Genomic DNA, 10,833 nt, shown 5'->3' on the forward strand with positions numbered 1-10,833 from the left:
ATATCATGTTTTTCGATACATTTTTATGATTTTTTTTTAATTTTATTTTATTCAAACAAATAATAATGCCTATATTTTCTTTTTTTTTTCATAAGTTTAATAAATCTTTATATTTTTAATAATTATTATTTAATAAAATGAAATTTGTTTCTTTGTTTTCAAATTTTTGATAAAAATATTTTTTTTACTAAATAATTAGTAAGATTACAGTTGATAAAATAATGTAATTTTGTTCCAAAAAAAGTTTGCCATAAATTTCATTTACACACAAATTAGATACTTTATTTTAAAAATTTTTTTTTAAATCAATTCAAATATAAAATTTTAGAAGTATTTCCTTTTGTTTAAATGAATTTTAACTTGTTTCTATTCTATTCAATTTAAATTGTTTAAATTATAAATATAAAATGAAAAATTTCTTAAATTGAAACAGTTGAGAAAAATAAAAAAGACTACATCTCATTAGGAAAAAAAACAAACAAATAGGAAAAAAAATTAAGATATTTGAGAAAATGAATTAATTGAAAAAAAACTTTAAATATTGTTTTAAATAATTAATTGAAAAATCTCATGAATTACATACCGTTTGTAAAATGCAAGTATTGTGGACAAATAAGCACAAGTACTTTTCTTTTTAAAAGCAGGCATGCCCATAAACGTTCTTTAAGAAAAAAGGGAAAAAGAAATTTTAATAGAAGTGCGCTTAGCCCTTTGATTTATTTTCGAATGATTTCTAATTACATAACGACAAAGTTTCAAATCTTTTAATGAAAAAAAAAAAAAACAAAATTATTTGGTAGTTAAAAATGACATTATTACGAAAGTCACTAAATTTTGAAAAATTTTGTAAATTAGATTATACAATAGAATAGTTTACATATATGGTTGCCGTATGAGATTAAAAAGAAACTAGTTATTTCATGAGCAATTTAATGCATAATTTCTGTCAAACACACATATCGGTAAATTTTTAAGAATTTATGTTTTATTTTTGTTTTTTTTTTTTGCAAATAAATATCTTTTATTGTTATGTTAAACGAATAATAAAAAGAAAAAAATATTAATAATTTGTAAAATATTTTAAAGTGTTGTTGAAAAAGAAGATGTTCTCACAATTAAATATGTAATAATTAAAATGTATAAGTCAAAATAAAAGCATTCATAAATGTCAAATTTTAAATGTCAATACGCAATAGAAGCATACTTGTATATACAATTAATTTTTTTATTTATTGGTTCCTAGATGATATTATAAAAAATCTTTTTATTAATTTGTTTTTTCTTTATTTTAAAGTTTATTTTTAGTTTATTGAGAATTTAACTATTTTTTTTTCTTAAATAATTAATACAAATCTTACATATAAATTAACATACATATAATAATATATTATATGCAAAAAAATTTTTTTTTAATTTTTTGTAAATAGTAAAAATACATGTAAAATTTAATGAAATTTGTGAGGTCTACACACAATTAAAACATAATTTTAAAGAAATATGTAACAAATAACTACAAAAGAAATATGATATAAAATAAAAATCACATATAAAAACAAAAATTAGAGAATGTTTTGTGAAACTGCAATTAAGTAAATCTAAATTAAAAAAATCTGTGCTATTTTTATTTCCATATCAAATTTATAAAATTTCTTCTTCAATTTTTATTTTTAATTTGAAATTTTTAAGTTTGGCATTATTGATGATTCCAAAAAGAAAAAAAAAATAATCGTAAAAAAATTTTTTCAATATTTATTTTGTATCACACAATTTTCTCACAAAAAAAAAAAAATTAAAAAATTAGATGATAAAATCTAAGAAATGATTAAATTTTAACGAAAAAATTTATTAAAATAGAAACGGAAAAAAAAATTTAAACAAAAAAAAAAAGAAATAATAAAATTGGAGAAAAGTATATTTTTTGTATAACTTTTCGCATAATTTTTGCAACAAACACAATTTGTTTTATTTATTAATTTTTTATGAATTTCTCTGAAGAGGGGAGGACAAAATTTTTGACATTGCTTCGATAGAATAATTGTCATTGTTTTGAATTTTTATTAACAACACTCATATGAATTCTCACACTTAATCCGAAATTTTAGAAAAAAAATTGCGGTCCAATTACTTCGAAATTTAACTCTGTAAGGCACACAATAAGTATAAAGAGAAATTTTTCTCTTGCAATTTGGTGATGGTTTTAAGATTTGCAGTAACTCAATGAAAGTTTATTTGATTTTCCGAATTAAATACAATGTACTTCGATTTAAATTTGATGGCATCGAAATGGATGTTTTTGAAAATTCACAATTGTGTTTTAGCAGTTCTTAGTTTAACTAAAGTGAAAGTACTTTTTAGCTGTCAAGAAATTTATATTTTTATTTTACAACCCTCTTGTTCAAATCTTGCTCATCTTTACAATTTTTTTTACGCTTTTGTTTACAGGAAAAAATAAAGTTGGGTCAAACCAATGGTTTGTATTGTAGCACTTTTCCCTTCAATAAGTGAAAATTCTGCTTCTAAATACAGTCTATGTATAGCTATCACACTATTAAAATTATTTTCATTCATATACAAAACTATTTCTAGGATTGCATATATTTAGGATGACGCATATATGCAGTCTTTGAAATAAAGCAAAAATTAATATAAAGAGGGGTTAACATAATGCTCGATTTAAAGGGTTAATTGTGTGAGTTAAGAAAAATAATTATATTTTTTAATTTCACGGAATTTACCGTTAGCTTTTTGCGTTTATAAAAATTTGGAAAAGCTTGCGGTTTCGGAAATATAAGGTGTCAAAAATTCAAATTTTACGAATTTCAAGAGGTGATAACTTGAGAGGGGGTGGAGATGGAAAAAAATTTTCTTCTAACAAAATGAACTATTTATTAATATCTAAAAGCTCCTAATATTTCAAGCTTCTACAGTCTGGGGTCTAGAAGAAAAACGACATCAAAAATTTGGAAAAAAGGACTTTAAATAACGGTAAATTTGAGAGGCCATTTTGTTTTTCTTAAGTTGAACTATAGTATACCGCGCAAGGGGAAGCAAGCCACTGCCTTTCTGCGTTTGCAAAATTTCAAAAATGCTTATGTTTTCATTGCAACAAATATTTAAAAAAGGCCATTTTTAGGGTTTTGGGGGGGTATAACTTCTAGAGGGGGGGGAGATTGGTAAAAATTTTGTTCTACGGAAATAAGTTTCTAGTGAAGATCTATGTACGTATTAAATTTCAGCTTTCTATCTTCAAAGGTGTAGAAGTTTTGTAAACAGACACACGGACAGACGGACGGACGGACGGACGGACAGAGTGAAACTAATAAGCACTTTTTTCAAAAAAATTTTTGGAAAAGTGCTAAAAATGTGATATAAAGTGTATACGTAGAACAGTTTAGTAAATAATATTGAAAAATGTAAATTCCATATATGGTGCGACCATGCTTTCTTTTCTCACCCAATAATGACAATTTTCCTGGACGGTCTGGAATTACTGCGCAACTTTACATTGCGTTTGTTTTATAGAAAGCGAATTTTTGAATCTCTCAAATTTTCAAATAAATCGTGAAGAATTTTCAAAATAATGAAACTTCAAAAAGTATTTGATTAATAAATTTTCACCATTTGAAATAATTGCCTTATTTATAACGTGTAGTTTCTGTCTTATGTATGCACACGTGGTACAATGTAGCTTTTCCAAGCTCTTCATTTTTCGAATTAGTTTAAACTTATGCCAGATCATTTAAAAATGTTTGAAAAAAGGAAAAATTTGTTTGATTCATAAGTATTTAGTATGTTTCGGTTGTCAGAAGCCGAACTAATTATTCGTACTGAATATTAGAAGAATTAATACGTTTTCAATTATATATTTTATTCTTTTAAAAAATTTACCAGGTTATTTGACCGTTTTAAAAAAATTTATGTAGAAGTATGGCTTGTGATAAATCGAAAGAGTTAGAAAAATTTCTATCCGTTTATAAATTAAAGCAGTGTTCATTGAATTCCTTTATGAAAGTTCCGAAATTGAGTTTGTTTTTCAATTGAAAAACTTTGGTCTTTTAAATTAGTGAGCACCAGAATTTTAATATTTAAAAATGTTGTTTGTACGGTAAATGAAATATTTGAATGTAATGAAAAAGAAACTGGAAAAATGAACTCTTGGGAAGAACAAATAATGATCTAAAAAACCACGCGAAATTAATCTATTGTCATGTATTTTTTATAGGATTTTGAATAAATTTTATAGTTGAACAAACTGTTATTCAATTTACAGTTTGAATAAAAAAATTGTGTAAAAGATTCTACAAAAAAACGACACAGCTACTATATATGTATGCATGTCCTACGTAGATATTTCCAAATATAGATACAGAAGGTTTTACACACTATGTAGAGCAGTTGAATTTATAATGTTCAGAAATTTCTGCTTAAACTGAACCCGAAAATTTACATTCTAGTTACAGTAAGGTTACCGAGGAATAAAACTGATTAAGATTTCAATTAATTGGTGAGATCTTTTAAGTTTTTTTTCATAAAAATCTTATAAACACACATGGAAAGTGTATAAAAAAAAACTCTTATGTATGTATATATAGCGAAAATTTTAACAATAAAAATTCGGTGTTGTATAAGCTATAATGAAAGTTGAAATTTGAATTTTTTAGTCGTATAAAAAACTCAATTTGCAAAATGAAAGCAAATTTTGGTCAAAAACTGAAAAAAAAAAACAAAATGTCTATTTTTATTTTTTTTACTTTTGTTTTTCAAAAAACAAAAAATTATTTTTATTTTTACAAACACAATCGTAAAAATTTTCATTGAGAAAAATATCACAGTGTTTTTGTTTCTCTTTTTCCTTTCACTTAAATGAATCGGATGCGCAGATATCAAATTAAAAATTTGACAATTTTGTTACGAAATAGGTTTCGTGAATTGTGTTTAATTTTAGATCGTTTATTAGTATGTGGTGTTGTGACGTTGTTTCAAAATAGAAATTATTGATATTTAAAAAAAGAAATGCAAAATTCACACAGAGGTGGACACAATTTAAATTAAAGAACTCGTTTTTGTAAGGCAGAGTGTCTATAAAAATTAAATAATTTATTTTTTTACAAAATGAACATTCAGTTAGTAAAATTCCATAAGACTGGGTAGTATCACTCATTTAACAGTACGATACATGAAAGAAAATTATATATTTGACGTATGATACAAATGATATACGTTAAGTATAAAATTCGCTTTTATATAGGAATGTATTTCATAATATTCAAAGTATATTTTAAACTGCATTATGTACTAAATTTTCATTATTCGCTTCATAATAAACATGGAATTAAGAATCCCATGAGCAAATAAAATTATTGCCAAATAAAGAAAAGTCATGTGGCAGCGGTAATTATTACAAAAAAAAACTAATTATGGAAGCTATGTAAAAATTTCCAACTGTTTCATCATCAAAATTTATATAAAAAGTTTCATTTTCGTTTGACATTTGCACTAAAGTTTTAAAGTCAATAAAATAATAATGAAAATCAAAATATCAATTACATGAGGTAAACCAAAGAAATCGCCACAATTTTTGATGCGGCATGAAAGATGAACAGCAATGAACAGATAGCAATATTTTTTCGTCTCGCATTTTATTATTTTGAAGATTTTTGTCAAACAAAGTGTGTAGTAAGTATTTACAAATATTTTTATTTCTGCAATATTTGAATTGATTAACTATTAAGTTGCCGATACTGAAATTAGTGTTATATACATGATGTAGTATAAAGCCTTACTTAATGTTACATAAAAATAGTACACGTGTATTCATTTTAAACAAACTAAGGCTTAGGAATTTTACATATTTTTTTAATAAAATATTTATTAAAAAAATTAATAGACCTTCGTTCAATATTTTTACAATTGAAAATTAGTATAAGTATAACAAACGTAGCACCGCCGTTAATTAAGTTCAAAGAATTTTGTTTACAAAAAACACTGTGGGTGGAAAATAGAAAATGTTTTTTAGGTTAACATCGACGCTTTCAAATTTTTTTGCTTACAATAAAATGTTACAATAATTGCGTTTGTTCAGATGTTAGTTTGTATAAATCAAATATGTATGATCATGTATAATTGTATAAAAGGTACAATATGTGTTATAAAGTTATAATTGTATGCAATAATGACGACAGATTTTTCTGATGCACTTGTATATATTTGTGTTTAATATTTCTAGAAATTCTGACATACCGAATTCTGACAGGCCGAAAAATGATTTTGCGTATTTATGTATGTAGGTATATGTATGTATGTATATAAAATTTAATTTCACAACTTTAAATAATTTTGAAAATTTTATTTTTTCTATTATTTACTCTTTATATGCGTATATATACAAATATTTTGGAAGATGAATTAAAAATGATGATACTCTGGTATATAAAAGAAATGCATAAACCTATGGGTACCCGTATTTACTAATAGTTTAAAGTTAATAATTGTAAATGTAGCATTAATTATAAGATGATCCGATGCTAAAATATAAGAACATAAAAAGTATTAAGTTTTTCGACTTTTGATATAGAGTTAAAATATTTGTTCCAAAAATCTCATTTTCCGCGGTAATTTTATAAATTAAAAAAGCCGATCATTTTAAACTAGTGTTCATCAGTCTCTTGTCAGCAATAATGTGTCTGTATAATAAAAGTAATGGTAATAAAATTATTTATCTTTTTGTTCCTCCTGGAAGTTAATTATTTATCCCTGGATCTTCAAAGAATCAATTAAATTTGTATAGAATTACAAATGTAGGTAGAAGTTATAGAAAATATTTGCCAGCGTTGTTATTAAAAGTGAAAATACAAATTCTCAAACATTTCAAAAAGGCCAAATAGCATCAAAATTGTAGATCTTTTTTTTTACAAGCAGACCACATGCGATTCGTTTTGACTAAAAATAAAATGTTGACGTTTATACTAGCAATATAGTTTTATATACTGCAATTTTGATATTACAGTCCTTTTAAAGTTCTATGTTAAAAAACTAATTAGATATTAGAGAATTTGGAATGATTAATTTTACTGGAGTTGAAATTAAAATTTTACTTAGATACTGTGAATGATAAATTTTAATTGATAATTACGAGTACGCAGACGAAAATCTTTTTTTCTTAGAAAAGTTTGATAATTTAGCCAATTTTACTATATTCATTTGACGGTATAAAGCATAAAATATAAAGTTCTCTATTTCAGAGTTCCCTCAACTTTAAATATGTATATGCGAACTTGCTTTAAAAGCAATATGAAAAAATTTAAAAATAAAAATGTAGCACAGAATTCAATAAAAAATTTTTTATTGCATCAAAATTTTAATTCTATTAATAAACTACTTAAATTGTAATTATATTCAAATGCTAAAATAATTTGAGATAATTAGTGATAAAAGATCAAAAAATAATCAAAAATAACGATAATTTATTGGAAAATAGAGTAAAAATCAGGTCACTTACGTTTTCGTATTATGCAAATCACTTTATCATTTAGACTAGAAAGAAAATTTGTTTAAAATTTATCGTACAGTTTGTTCTTTTACAATTTATTTGATGCAAAATTCGAAATAGTGGGGGAATGCCAACTTCTTCAATGCTCTTCATTATTAATTTAAGTTTTTTAGATTATTAATAGACATTAATAGATAATAAAAGATAATAGAGACCGTTTTTTATTAATTCAGAATAATGTGGAGCAAATGAACTAAAGAAGTAAGGAATACATCGGCTTCTACGTAAAGCATACACAATTTAGGATAGTATATTAAGTAAATAATGTATCCGAAATTCCTACATATATTGAGATTATTAAATCTTACTCAAATATTTTATGGATATTAGATATAAAACGCTTTTCAGATCCCTTGTTATTAATAAATTGATTGAACCGTGAACAATCGGAAAAGGCAAGAATTTTTTTGTTTTAGATATTAAGGTCAATAACTCTAAAACTTCTACGAACATTTTAAAATCAATTCAATTAATTTATAATACTTTGATAACATCCGCCTAAATCAAAATAAACAAAGCAAGTAAAGTGCTTTTTAAATTAAAGTATCGCCCTTATCTACTTACCTTTTTCTAATTAACATGATTGATTGTTGATAAATGCATACGCGTCAATCAAAAATTTTATTTTATCATTTTAGTCAGACAAGAGTCATCATAGACTGTTGATTAAATAATTTCAACATTATTGTGTAACTTAAAAATTGCATCAATAAAATCATAACAATCAATCAATGGCCATCGAACATTAACCCAAATTTCATCGATACTCATTTTATACCACCTATCCGTAGGCATATTTGATTGTTTTTTCTTTTACGAAATGTTCATAACAACGTTAATGTTTATGTGTATATTGATGAATATTTTCAAACTTCAAAACAATTGAATAATTTATTCGAGTTTTGCATATTAAAATTTTTTATTTCAAGCCTATAAAAATATGTATAAATGAAAATGTTTTTTGTTAGTAAGACAAAAAAAAATTTTTTTTTCTATTGTTTAGAATTATGTCATTTTACCAAAACTAAGCTTGTTAAAGCGATTTATTATTCTATCATACACAAATCTTAGTAAATATTATGTATGTACATATGTAAATATAAATATTAATTTTTATTAGTATATATAAGGAAATTTTATTTCGTAACCATTTAGAATTTGATTAACATTCAATTTCGTCACCAACTTATTTAAGATGTTCTCACCTTTAACACTTTTGCAAATTTTGTATTTGATATTGTAATTTTGAAGGAATTTCAAATTAAACATTTTTGATTTTTATAGGCGTATAAATATTCATACAACTTCCAATAACAAACATACAACATTCTTATAACTCTGGCAAATCTTACATTATTTTATATCGAATCGAACAGCTCATTTAAATTATGTTCAAACACGAGGTACCCATATTATGAAATTTAAATCCCAATATTCTTGTGCTCTATTTGTGTTCTTTGGCACCTTGTACATGTACGTATAATGACAGCACATAAATCTCTATGGTACACAATTTCAACAACCAAAATTTAACAAAGTCAAACAAATTATGTGCTTCCAAAAAAAGCACGAGTTAACCTGGAAAACAAATATGTAATTAAAAACGTTTTAAATTAAAAAAAAAATAAAGAACATGCGCATATTTCATAATGCGTATGTAAAGACCCCGGAAAAAATTGTTATAAGTACATGCTCAAATATACTCAGGTGTATTTACATATATAAATTTAAGTTTTGTAACACCTGAACAATTGATTTAATTGGCACAAATCTAAAATACTTACAATATTAGTTTATAAGAGAATGTTTATAAAGCGGGACCTTTGTGATTTTGTAAATTAAAATTTATTTTGATTGTTTGTTTCACTAATAATATTTTAATAATATAATATTTCAAAATTTTTCAGCTTTTCATTGTCGAAACCAACAGACTCTCTTAAACTTAATTTTATAATGAATTGAATAGTCTTTGATGAGTTAAAAATTTATACATGTAATCAAACAAATATTTAGGAAAAATTGTATGATATTATAAAAGTGATTGTTGGATGACTTCAGAAAAATTTTTTCGATTAAGTTCTAAAAACACGTCAATTTTCTTTGAAAATGAAATCACAGACATTGTCATTGACAAAAGTTCAACATTTGTATGTAAAGGAGTTATACAAAAATATGCACCTACATTGATGAGACCGCCGTGCACATTCTCTGCGACTGTCTTGGACATGGGTCCCTAAGTGTTCGGGAACTGTTGTCCAACTCCCTTAGGGATATCTCCGGCTTTGTGGTTAGGACGGGGATATTATAGACGGGAGAGTGGGGGGGGGCTACAATAAGTCAAAAATGGCTGCGGTGGCTTGGGAGGTTGCTCCTGTCTCACTCGGTTCCCTTTGAATCTACGAATCTACGAATCTACACCTACATTATGTTGTGGTTCTTTTGTGTCCCATCAAAATACAATATAATCGAACAAATTGGTTTTTTTACAAATGTGTAAGTAAAACCGATCATAAAAAAGATCCTATTTCTTGGAAAAATTTCACTCAACTCTTTTATTTATTAACTTTTTCAATTCATTTCCTACCCAAAACATATTCAGTACAAAAATAAGTTATTTTAAGCATTTTATTAGCATAATATTCTTTTTTTGGACGATAAGCAAAGTTCATGTACTTGCATTTCCTAAAATATTCTAAACGTAAAAGAATGAAGATAAAAAAGCGCGCAATAATTAAAAAATTTTTTCAAAAATAGATAAAAAAAAAATATTTATAAATATTTCTCTGTTTTTAATAAAATATTTATAGTCGGATACAATTTTAAATTCTTTTATTTAATAATATTGATTTTTAAAATTTTTATAAAATTTGTAATTCCAATTAAAATAATAAACAATTAAATTATTGACAACCATTTTATATTTTTAATTTTTCTTTTATACATAAATATATTTGCATACAAATATATGTATGTATGTATGTTTGCGTATATGTATATAAATTGTAATTGTCTGAATTTTATTTTTAAAATATTATATTGCAGTTTAATAAACTTTTATATTAAATATTTGTTTAAAAAATACAATATGTTTTGTTAATTCAACATTATTTTGGTGCTTAACTTAAATTTAATAATAAAAGCAAAGGTAGAAAATTGGTATGTATTGTGTTTATTAAATGTGACATTGAGACGAATCAATTAAGAGTTATGTATACATACAGATACCTGAATATATATTTATTCAGTAGATTTCTAACAAAATTGGAAAAAATACGGTTATTAAT

The sequence above is a fragment of the Condylostylus longicornis genome, unplaced genomic scaffold (assembly GCF_029603195.1).
Source record: "Condylostylus longicornis isolate FDR11 unplaced genomic scaffold, ASM2960319v2 ptg000010l, whole genome shotgun sequence".
Classification (NCBI taxonomy): Eukaryota; Metazoa; Arthropoda; class Insecta; order Diptera; family Dolichopodidae; genus Condylostylus; species Condylostylus longicornis.